We start from the raw sequence: 13,066 nt of genomic DNA, 5'->3' as shown, positions 1-13,066 counted from the left end.
GGAGATGAAAGAAGAAATTAGAGGGAACCAGGAAAAAATTGATAAGAACTCACAGAGATTGGATCACTTGGAGCAGGGCGTGCAAAAGGGAAACAAAGAGCTTGACACCCAACAAATGAAAATAGAGTTTGAGAGAATGTCCTTTTATCTTAGATTTCAGAATGTGATGGAGACAGATGATGAAAACATTAGGGACATCATGACAACTATCTTGGCTGAGTATACCCAGAAAGAAAAACAACAGATGGGGTGGGAAATAGACCTGGTCTATAGAGTGAACTCCACATATGCTAGAACACACAATGTCCCCAGGGAGGTGCACATTAAATTTCTTAGGAAAAGCACAAGAGATGAAATTCTGAATACACAAAGGGGACAAGCCCTGATATACAAAGATAAGGAGATAACCATACTGAAACAGATCCCCAAGAAAGTGAGGGAGAAAAGAAAATATTATTCGCAATTGGCGAATAAATTATACCAGAAGGGGGTGTGGTTTCGTTGGTTGCTGCCTTAAGGTATGTTAATATTCTGGGAGGAGACAAGGGTCAGAATTAACACACCCATAGAGGCGCAGGCCTTTATGGAAAAAAATAAATTACTCCTAGAAAAGCCAGAAGACATCCCAGTAGATACACAAGACACAGGAGGGGCCAGAGCACTGCCAACGGGGGGAGATGGGGCGACATTAAGAAAGCTCAGATCACACAAATAAGTAAGAAAATCCACATGATACAAATTGATTGAAATTATTTTTGAATTTACCACACTGACTATATGTTATTATGTAATATTTGAATGCTATGCAAATGTACACCATGAGTCTGGAGGGGGCGTATACCTACCGCAGTTTGCGGCTGCCACAATTTGTAACCTTCCCCATACCTTTTCCTTTTGCAAAACACCCCAAAACCAATAAAACTTTGTTTAAAAAAAAAGATTCAAAACAAGGATAAAGGAATATCAGAACTTTTCTAACTCCCAGCACACTCCATTGTAGAGTCCAAAGTGATACAGTCACTTTGGGAAATCAGAAGTATATCAGCAGTATTGCTATTGCATTGTATTCCCAGAGGTCAAGTATTGTTGGACTCCACATCTATCAAAAGCTTTGACACCATCTCAGAACCAACACAATGGACTTTCAACACATTACAATTGTTAATTGACAAGGATCTTACAGGTGAAATTCGAAAAATTAGAATATCGTGCAAAAGTTCATTTATTTCAGTAATGCAACTTAAAAGGTGAAACTAATATATGAGATAAGACTCATTACATGCAAAGCAAGATAGTTCAAGCCGTGATTTGTCATAATTGTGATGATTATGGCGTACAGCTCATGAAAACCCCAAATCCATCATCTTAGAAAATTAGAATATTACATGCAATCAATAAAACAAGGATTGTACATAGAACATTATCGGACCTCTGAAAAGTATAAGCATGCATATGTACTCAGTACTTGGTTTGGGCCCCTTTTGCATCCTCATAAAGCGTTGACCCTGGACTTAATGAAGCACAGTGGACCAACACCAGCAGATGACATGACTCCCCAAATTAACACAGACTGTGGAAACTTCACACTGGACTTCAAGCATCTTGCAATGTGTGCTTCTCCATTCTTCCTCCATACTCTGGGTCCTTGGTTTCCAAATGAGATGCAAAAGTTGCTCTCATCAGAAAAGAGGACTTTGGACCACTGAGCAACAGGATTTTGGACCACTGTGCTTCATTAAGTCCAGGGTCAACGCAGCCGTCTACCAGGAAATTTTTGGAGCACTTCATGCTTCCTTCTGCAGACGAGCTTTATGGGGATGCTGACTTCATTTTCCAGCAGGACTTAGCACCTGCCCACACTGCCAAAAGCACCAAAACCTGGTTCAATGACCATGGGATATTGTGCTTGATTGGCCAGCAAACTCGCCTGACCTGAACCCCATAGAGAATCTATGAAGCATTGCCAAGGGAAAGATGAAGGACATGAGACCGAACAATGCAGAAGAGCTGAAGGCTGCTATTGAAGCATCCTGGTCTTCCATAACACCTCAGCAGTGCCACAGGCTGATAGCTTCCATGCCACACCACATTGAGGCAGTAATTACTGCAAAAGGGGCCCAAACCAAGTGCTGAGTACATATGCATGCTTATACTTTTCAGAGGTCCGATATTGTTCTATATACAATCTTTGTTTTATTGATTGCATGTAATATTCTAATTTTCTGAGATGGTGGATTTGGGATTTTCATGAGCTGTAAGACATAATCATTACAATTATGACAAATCATGGCTTGGACTATCTTGGTTTGCATGTAATGAGTCTTATCTCATATATTAGTTTCACCTTTTAAGTTGCATTACTGAAATAAATGAACTTTTGCATGATATTCTAATTTTTCGAGTTCCACCTGTATCTGTCTCACTTGTATACTTCATCTGCATACCCAACCTATTTTTCTTCCCTTTCTTCTTCCTTGTTCTTCCCTTCTATTTCAACCCATTTAAATCCCACATCGGTCTAGACATTCTGTGTCTCCAAAGAAATAAACTCACAAAGAGCCAAGGCCCAAAAATGTGTTAGTCAGAAAAAAAACACTACCAGATTCCTTCTGTCTTTTGAGCAAAGATCAACATCTGGACTAGCAGTTCTGATATAGGCATGAATCTAGATGTTCCTTTAACATACAATGACATCTTAAGTCAGCATAGCTGTGAGGCATTATGAAGCTTTAAGAAGAGCAGAGAACTCATTGCTTGATGCTTTCTATCCATATTTCAAACTTGGGACTGATTTAGAAGCTTCTGAGCACACAGCATCCAATGGTGCATCTTTCTTTTTTTCTTTTTCTTTCTGCACATTTCAAGCAGCTGAGTCACCTTTATGACTAAGTAACTGGACAAGGAAGCTCAAATCCTTGCCAAATTCTTCGCCATTGTCATTCTTCTCCATCCAACACTTGCATTCAGCTACTGCTGTTTAATTGCATAAAGAGAATCGAGACAGAGAGGAGACAAAATATGCATGCAGGTAGCATCATTCCAAATATTTGGCTTATTTTGTAAGTAGTTGACTGTTTCAGAATGTTGCCTGTATCCAAGACCTTTCATGTTTTGTTTTTTTTAAAGCTGAGTTCAGACAGTAGTCGAAGAGACAAAATCAAAAACAATATATGAACCTAGCCTTAAAATTTCCCTTGAACTAATGGAGCAGTAGCCTGGTTTCCCATCTCATTTTAGGTTACCCCACGGAGATCACTAGAGCCACTGAGACTTAAATCCATCAGACAATAGCTAGTGCTCAAGTTATGGCCATAATGGAGCCTGCCCACCCTGGTCATAACTCATAAGTTGTAAATCGGCTTATCCATATGACTAATCCAATTTTATTACCTTTTTGGGGATACAGTTTTCCCAGTGCACAAAAGTAAATGCCTATTTTTGGCAAAAACATCAGAAAACCAAGACATGTGATTGCAGCTCCCTTACCAACTGGCTAAAGTGCAGGGACGTGACTGTGTATGTGTGGGCGTGTGACTGCTGGAACTTTGAATCCAGGTCATAAGTACTTCCAGGAAGTTCCACCATGACTTTGAATGGTTGCTAAGGGATCAGTCATACAGAACTATTTGTACAGCATCAGTCCTATAACACAAGTGAACTCACATAAATCACCATAAACAGTCCATGATACGCACCCAATGCCCTTCTTTCATTTCCCACCTAGACAGACTGTTTTGTTGTTTTCAAAGGGACAGAAAAGATTTTGTGTAAATGCCTGGTTCCTTAGTATCGAAATAAGGTGTCTAGAAAACCTTATAACAGAATAACAGGTTGGAAGGGACGTTCTAGTCCAATTCCCTGCTAATTTCTACTCCAAGAGAGAAGATGAAAACATAATTGCAATACTCTCTTAAAATCACTATTGTGAGTGAAAGTTTGCACATGAAGCAAACTTCCGGAGGGAATGGAGGACTGCCTCTGAGCTCCGCTTAATGCGGAGGGCTCTTTGACGGGCGGGATGCTGCCGACCCTCATTTCCAGCTCGAGGGTCGGGATTTCTGGCGCCGAACATACTGGCCCCTGCCCGGCTCCAGGCTGGCCCGTCAGGTCGGTCGGGCAGCCGGGCAGGAGGAGGATAGTGCGCCGGTTGGCGCGGCATGGTGGCTGGCGTTTTTGAGCCGGCATGGCGGCCGGCGTTTTTGAGTCGGAGCGGCGGAGCGGCGACGCGGTAAAGGCGGTAAAGGCCTGAGCGGAGGGGGCGGAGGAGGCTGGAGGAGGTTGGAGGACGGCGGCGGTGGTCCGTTTGACTGAAAGCATTGAAAGCATTACAGAGAGATGGTGGCGACCCAGGAGAGCCGAGCGGCCCGAATTGTGATCCAGAGGACGCTGAGCTCCAAACTGGCTGGCAATTGTGAGTCTAGACCGGCGAGAGGGCCGCGGGAAGGAGAGCGAGGCCCGAGGGAGGCCCGAGAGACCCGAGGCGCCGGAGGGAAGAAGGGAAGGAGAGTGAGGCCTGAGGCGCCGGAGGAAGTGGAAAGTGGAAAGTGGAAAGATCGGCAGAAGGGCTGCAGGGAGGCCGCAGGGAGGCCGATGCAGCCCCCCCACCTCCCCCCCCGGGCCCAATAACAACAACTGTGGGTGGCCAAATGGACGGATTATAATAAAGGCAGGCCATGGAACGGAGGCTTTGGAACATCAGAGGCCCATGCAGAAGGTCTGACCCTGTACTTTGCTGTGCTCACTACTACCCGCCCCCCCCCCACTCATTTACCACCTACTTATTATGGGCTACCCGCCCTACCGCCCATTACGAACTACCCCTTAGCTGCAGCCTTTTATTCACCAGCTGGCTATTTTATTTCCATCAGCCCATCATTTCCATCTAGATGTGGACTATCTCCATCTGCCTTTCCCCTTGCCAGGACTATCCCCTTGCCAGGATTATCCCCTTAGTGGGAATTGCGGCTGCTAACGCATATTAACATCGACAGCTCCCACTTGATGAACTTGGCCCCGTCCAATATGTTATATACGAGGCTAGACCTGCTACAGCTACGAGAGTCCCCCCTTCCGCAGTTATGGCCTCCTGCCCTTTCAAGGGCCCACCTTGAGGACGGGTTTATTAACCCAGAGAGGTGGAGGAAGCGCACACCGAGGGTTTTTTTAATTAATTGTCTTTTAAAAATTGTAAGGGGTTCCAGGGATGGGGGGGGGGACCAGGTCAGGAGTGATGGTAGAGCCAGGCATCTAGGTGTGGTCGAAGGAGGAGGGAGCGGAGTGGGGGAGGAGAGGGAAGATAGCATTCCAGTGCAGGGCTCTTTGATACCAACGGTCGTGGGGAGGGGCAGGTGCGAGGACAGATCAAGAGCGCGTAGTCGGTTGGGAGACCGGGGTTTTTGGTCATACCCGGTCGTTTGTACCAACCCCTGCATACTAGGTGGTCAGGATCTACAGACCCAAGGCCTGAGACTGTTGTTATGCAATGCGAGGTCCGTTGTCAATAAGGCCCCCCTCATCCACGATCTAATTTTGGAGGGGGAGACGGACCTCGCAGGAATAACTGAGACCTGGTTGGGCCACGAGGGAGGCCTACCCCTCATGGAAATGTGCCCGCCAGGTTATCGAGCATTTCACCAGCCTCGGGCCCAGGGAAGGGGCGGTGGGGTAGCAGTGATTATCCGGGAAGACTTGGAGCCGAGAGAGTTCACTGTGCCGCAGACATCCGGGTGTGAGTCCCTTGTCGTGAGATGGGGCCCAGGGAGGCAGTTGGGCCTGCTGATAGTATACCTGGCTCCTCGCTATACATCAGCGGCCCTGCCTGAACTCCTCGAGCTGATCTCATCGGTGGCGGTTGAGACCCCCAAACTATTAGGGATGGGGGATTTCAACCTGCCGTCGATGGGAGAAGCGTCTGAGGGGGTTCGGGAGTTCATGGCTTCCATGACAGCCATGGACCTGACCCAATTAATTCAGGGCCCTACTCACGAGGGAGGCCACACGCTGGACCTTGTCTTTGTCTCTGGCCAGTGGATGAGTGATCTGGGAATAGGGGATTCAACTATTATTCCCCTGTCATGGTCAGATCACTCACTTCTCCGACTTGACTTCCCTGGTGCTACCCCCCGCTGCGGGGAAGCGGAACCGGAAGGTATTAGATGGTTCCGCCCCAAGCGCCTGAAGGAACCAGATAAGTTCCAGACGGAGCTTGGGCCACCTCCTGTAGACCTGACCCGCCCCCGGGTGGAGGACCTGGTAGACGCATGGAATAGTGCGACTGCCGGGGCCCTAGACCGAGTGGCGCCTTTGCGGCCTCTCCTGCGGCGACGAACTACCCTGGCCCCTTGGTTCACCGAGGAGCTAAGGGTGATGAAACGCCACAAGAGACGCCTAGAGAGTCGTTGGAGATCCTCCCGTTCCGAATTTGACCGAGCACAGGCACGAGCCTATTTGAGGACGTACCTTGTGGCATTAAGAGCGGCCAAACATCAACATTGTGCCGCTCTTATTGCTTCTGCAGATAACCGCCCTGCCGCCCTGTTTCGGGTGACACGCTCCCTCTTGTTTGAGAGGCCGCGGGAAGCCCCTTTACAGGGCAGAGCAGAGGAGTTTGGGAAATATCTACAGGACAAAGTCGCTCAAATCCGGATGGGATGGGCCCCTTTCAGTGGTCCAGTGGAGGCGCCCGAGGCGAGTCTTGAGGGACCATTCTGGGAGGAGTTTGACTCGGTTGCCATCGAGGATTTGGACAGGTTGCGTGGACGTCTGCGACCTACCACATGTTTATTGGACCCGTGTCCCTCCTGGCTTGTACTGGCATCCTGGGAGGTTACACGCGACTGGCTCCTGGGCCTAGTGAACGCCTTGTTGGGCGAGGGGTTTCTGCCGGCCACCTTGAAAGAGGCGGTTGTGAGGCCCCTGCTCAAGAAGCCTTCCCTGGACCCAACGGAGCTAGTCAATTATCGTCCAGTCTCCAACCTTCCCTTTTTAGCGAAGGTTGTAGAGAGTGTGGTGGCACAACAGTTTCCACGTCACCTGGAGGAGAATGATTATCTAGACCCGCGCCAGTCCGGCTTCCGACCCGGGCACAGCACGGAGACGGCCTTGGTCGCGTTGGTTGATGATCTTTGGAGGGCCAGAGATAGGGGTTGTTCCTCTATCCTGGTCCTATTAGATCTCTCGGCGGCGTTCGATACCATCGACCATGGTATCCTGTTGCACCGGCTAGAGGGGCTGGGAGTCAGGGGCACCGTTTTACGGTGGTTTGGCTCCTACCTCTCTGACCGGATGCAACGTGTGTTGGCAGGGGAGCAGAGATCGACCTTGAGCCCCCTCACATGTGGGGTGCCACAGGGGTCGGTGCTCTCGCCTCTCCTGTTCAACACATACATGAAACCGCTGGGCGAGATCATCCGTGGTTTTGGGGTGGGATATCATCTGTATGCTGATGATACTCAGCTATACATTTCCACCCCGAACCACCCCAACGAGGCCGTTGAAATGATGTCCCGGTGTTTTGAGGCCGTACGGGTCTGGATGGATGGCAACCGACTAAAACTCAACCCCTCCAAGATGGAGTGGCTGTGGCTTCCGGCCCCCCGGTTCAACCAGTTGCTTCCATCTCTGGCCATTGGGGGCGAGCAACTGGCTCCCGTGGAGCGGGTGCGCAATTTGGGCGTCCTCCTGGATGCCCGGCTGTCCATGGATGACCATGTAACAGCCGTGGCAAGGGGGGTGTTCCATCAGGTTCGCCTGATGCGCCAATTGCGCCCCTTATTGGACCGGGATGCCCTACGCACAGTCACCCATGCGCTGGTGACGTCTCGCCTGGACTACTGCAATGCTCTCTACATGGGGCTTCCCTTGAGATGCACTCGGAGACTGCAGTTGGTCCAGAATGCGGCCGCGTGGGTGATTATGGGGAGGACTAGATACTCCCCTGTAACACCTCTCCTGCGCGAGCTGCACTGGCTTCCTGTAGTCTACCGAGTGCGTTTCAAGGTTTTGATTATGATCTTTAAAGCGCTTCATGGCACAGGACCTAGTTACATGCGGGATCGCATCCTGCCCCATACATCCCTACGACCAATCCGCTCACACAGAGAGGGACTTCTTTGGGTGCCGTCCACTAAACAGTGTCGGGGGGCGACACCCAGGAGCAGAGCCTTCTCTGTGATGGGCCCAGCCCTGTGGAATGACCTCCCCCGTGACATCAGGATTACTTCCGATCTCCGCTCCTTCCGTGTACAGCTGAAGACCCACCTCTTTCAATTATCTGGCCTGGCTCAACCGTAATTTTTTCTTATTCCTCCTGACAGTCCTTTTAAATTTTAAATTGTGTTATTATTAATGGGGTATTTTAATGGCTGATTTTTAACATTTCTAATGTGATGTAATTTGTTACCTCCTCCGTGCATGTATGTCTTTGTATAATAATAATAATAATTAATAATAATTTAAATTTATTAGCTGCTCCCTTTCCGAAAAGGACTCGGGGCGGCGTACAATGGAGTAAAAAACATATAACATTTACATAAATCCATGACATACATAAGTACAAAGACACACATGTTCGGAGGAGGTTAACAGATACAATACATAGACAATTAAAAACCATTAAAATACCCTAATTACAAAACCCCATGTACAATCCAAATTCAAAATGTTAAAAAACAGACAGTCAGGAGGAGTACGAGAAAATTACGGTTGAGCCAGGCCAGATAGTTGGAAGAGGTGGGTTTTCAGTTGTACACGGAAGGAGCGGAGATCGGAAGTAATCCTGATGTCCCGGGGGAGGTCATTCCACAGGGCTGGGCCCATCACAGAGAAGGCTCTGCTCCTGGGTGTCGCCCCCCGACACTGTTTGGCGGTCGGCACCCGGAGAAGTCCCTCTCTGTGAGAGCGGATTGGTCGTAGGGATGTGTGGGGCAGGATGCGATCCTGCATGTAACTAGGCCCTGTGCCATGGAGCGCTTTAAAGATCATAATCAAGACCTTGAAACGCACTCGGAAGACCACAGGAAGCCAGTGCAGCTCGCGCAGGAGAGGTGTTACAGGGGAGAATCTAGTCCTCCCCATGATCACCCGCGCGGCCGCGTTCTGGACCAACTGTAGTCTCCGAGTGCATCTCAAAGGAAGCCCCATGTAGAGAGCATTGCAGTAGTCCAGGCGAGACGTCACCAGCGCATGGGTGACTGTGCGTAGGGCATCCCGGTCCAATAAGGGGCGCAATTGGCGCATCAGGCGAACCTGATGGAACGCCCCCCTTGCCACGGCTGTTACATGGTCATCCATGGACAGCCGGGCATCCAGGAGGACGCCCAAATTGCGCACCTGTTCCATAGGGGCTAGTTGCACGCCCCCAATGGCCAGAGATGGAAACACCTGGTTGAACCGGGGCGCCGGAAGCCACAGCCACTCCGTCTTGGAAGGGTTGAGTTTCAGTCGGTTGCCATCCATCCAGATCCGTACGGCCTCCAAACACCGGGACATCACTTCGATGGCCTCATTGGGGTGGTTTGGGGTGGAGATGTATAGCTGAGTGTCATCAGCATACAGATGATATCCCACCCCAAAACCACGGATGATCTCGCCCAGCGGTTTCATGTATGTGTTGAACAGGAGAGGCGAGAGTACCGAACCCTGTGGCACTCCACATGTGAGAGGCCTCCGGGTCGATCTCTGCTCCCCTGCCAACACACGTTGCGTCCGGTCAGTGAGGTAGGAGCCAAACCACCGTAACACGGTGCCCCTGACTCCCAACCCCTCCAGCCGGTGCAACAGGATACCATGGTCGATGGTATCGAAAGCCGCCGAGAGGTCTAATAGGACCAGGATAGAGGAACAACCCCTATCTCTGGCCCGCCAGAGATCATCCACCAATGCGACCAAGGCCGTCTCCGTGCTGTGCCCGGGTCGGAAGCCGGACTGGCGCGGGTCTAGATAATCATTTTCCTCCAGGTGGCGTGGGAACTGCTGTGCCACCACACTCTCTACAACCTTCGCTAAAAAAGGAAGGTTGGAGACTGGACGGTAATTGACTAGGTCCGTCGGGTCCAGGGAAGACTTCTTGAGCAGGGGTCTCACCATCGCCTCTTTCAAGGCGGCTGGTAGAGACCCCTCACCCAACGAAGTGTTCACTAGGACCAGGAGCCAGTCACGTGTAACCTCCCAGGATGCCAGTACAAGCCAGGAGGGACACGGGTCCAATAAACATGTGGTGGGTCGCAGACGTCCACGCAACCTGTCCAAATCCTCGATGGCAACCGAATCAAACTCCTCCCAAAGCGGACCCTCAAGACTCGCCACGGGCGTCTCTACTGAACCACTGAAGGGGGTCCATCCCATCCGGATTTGAGCGACTTTGTCATGTAGATATTTCCCAAACTCCTCTGCTCTACCCTGTAAAGGGGCTTCCCGCGGCCTCTCAAACAAGAGGGAACGAGTCACCCGAAACAAGGCGGCAGGGCGGTTATCTGCAGACGCAATAAGGGCGGCGCAATGTTGACGTTTGGCCGCTCTTAATGCCACAAGGTACGTCCTCAAGTAGGCTCGTGCCTGTGCTCGGTCAAATTCGGAACGAGAGGATCTCCAACGACTCTCTAGGCGTCTCCTTTGGCGTTTCATCACCCTTAGCTCCTCGGTAAACCAGGGAGCCAGGGTGGTTCGTCGCCGCAGGAGAGGCCGCAAAGGCGCCACCCGGTCCAGGGCCCCGGTAGTCGCACTATTCCATGCGTCTACCAGGTCCTCCACTCGGGGGCGGGTCAAATCCACAGGAGGTGGCCCAAGCTCCGTCTGGAACCTATCTGGTTCCAACAGGCGCTTGGGGCGGAACCATCTAATACCTTCCGGTTCCGCCTCTATGTGTGTATTTGGATAGTTTATGTGTTTGCACATATGTTTTTATGTTTTATATGTTCTATTGTACGCCGCCCCGAGTCCTGTGTGGAGAGGGAGCGGCTAATAAATTCAAATTTTTTATTATTATTATTATTATTATTATTATTATTATTATTATTATTATTATTATTATATAAATAGTTTTTTTTTTCCTTTTGGGTGGAGTGTTATAAATAAAATCTAATCTAAATTGTTACAGTTTTATAACATTTACAACTTACAACAGTTCATTTAGTGACTTTTCAAAGCAACAATGGCACTGAAAAAAGTTACTTATGGACGTTTTTTACAATTATGATCTTTGCAGCATCCCCATAATCATGTGATCAAAATTCAGATGCTTGGCAACTGGTTCATATTTATGACCGTTGCTGTGTCTCCACATCATGAGATTCCTCTTTCCATCTGACAAGCAAAGTCAATGGGGAAGCCAGATTCACTTCACAATCGTGTTACTAACTTATCAACTACAATGATTCACTTAACAGTTGTTAACTGTGGCAAGAAAGTTCATAAAATGGGGCAAAACTCACTTAACAAATGTCTTGCTTAACAACATAATTTTGGGTCATTTGTGGTCAATTGTGTGCTATTAAATTTAATCTTTAATAGATCTCTGATAAGGATGAAAGTATTAAATACTTCACTATGGGAAATGCTATCCATTAATCCTAACACCAATTTAAAGACTTTTAAAGACAAATTAATCCACTGCATTAAAGCATGAATTGTTTAGTGGCAGTGTGTGTGTGCATACACACACACACACACAAAACTGAAAATAAAAAAAACTGCTACTAGAACTAGACTATCCATCTCACAGAATATTTCAATTCCTGCCTTTCAAAACACTAGATTCTGCTTTTTTTCCCCTATATACTTCGGAGGGGTTTTTTTGTCCTGAATATATAACTATAAAATTTGATCTGTATTTTTGTTAACTTCCAGATCCAACTTCACCTCACTTGTAGCACAAAGTTGGGCCTGCCTCTAAATCAGTGGAATTTTCATCTGGTTCATAATCAGGCAGAACCATGAGTTGCTTAATTGTGGTTTGCACTAGTGAATAAAGTACAATATCTGCTACTGCAAAATACGCAAAGATATAAAACATGATTTAGAAAGTTTAGCAAATAACTTAGTGCAAGACATTGATTGTATTCCAATCTGTTCTGATTTAGGAGAAGGAATCTTCACACACACACACACACACACACACACACACACACACACACCCCCAAATCCACACATTTATTTTACTTCATGTTTAACAGGGTCCTGGAAGATATAGGGTGAATAATATTGTATATTTGGCGGTATCAATTCAACTGTTCTATTTATCCTCTCTTTAGATGGTCTCCGTTTAAGGTACAACAAAATATTAAATAAGAGAATAAGAGTTTTTTATATAAGTAAAGATGCTGCAGAAAATAAGGAGTTAACAGATCCAAGATAATATTCTGGCTATATCTTTAGCTGAAAAGAAACTGTGCTGAATGAGAGAAAGAGAGAACTTTAAATAATAAGTAATACAAGTCAGTCTTGCATACAGATTACAATACTGTTGACTATTGATTTAATGGAAAGCATTATTTAAACACCGTGATTTATGACTCCATTAAATAAGATAGAAAAGGGAGTCTTTTTTCACTTGGTAGATAATGTGAAATACGGAAGACAGTGCTAGGCTGTTGGCAACATATTTTTAGGACTTCTCTTCATTCTGGAATCAAGGCCATTGTTGATTAATAGTGTCACACTTTATTTAAACACATTGTTTTGAATGATTTCTCTTAATTCTGTGCATGGAACAGAAAGAACAAATAAGATTTATTTTTGTTTAACTTTCCTGAGACAGGAAAAATCAGCTTCTGTATTCTCAAAGATAGAGGCAGGCTATTTTAGTCTTTTTCTTCACAGAATGCTATTGTGTGACAATTTGCAACTTGGAAAGTTAAAAATTAGGCTCACACTTCGAAATGAATTCTGAGAAATTTAGCACATGGAGAACATGGGCAATAACGTCAGCTACTGAGAGGAATGTTTGAGATTCATTTAGAAGCTTGAAATTTATTGAAATAGCAGTTTCTTCAAAACCTATTCAGAAATAAGATCTTGAAAACCAGTCTCATAGTGGATTAGTGGAAGGATGTAGCATTGCTCGACATTA

This window comes from Natrix helvetica (genome assembly GCF_964273705.1).
Source record: "Natrix helvetica genome assembly, chromosome: Z".
In the NCBI taxonomy this organism is placed as follows: domain Eukaryota; kingdom Metazoa; phylum Chordata; class Lepidosauria; order Squamata; family Natricidae; genus Natrix; species Natrix helvetica.
Note: the sequence above shows the minus strand (reverse complement) of the source record.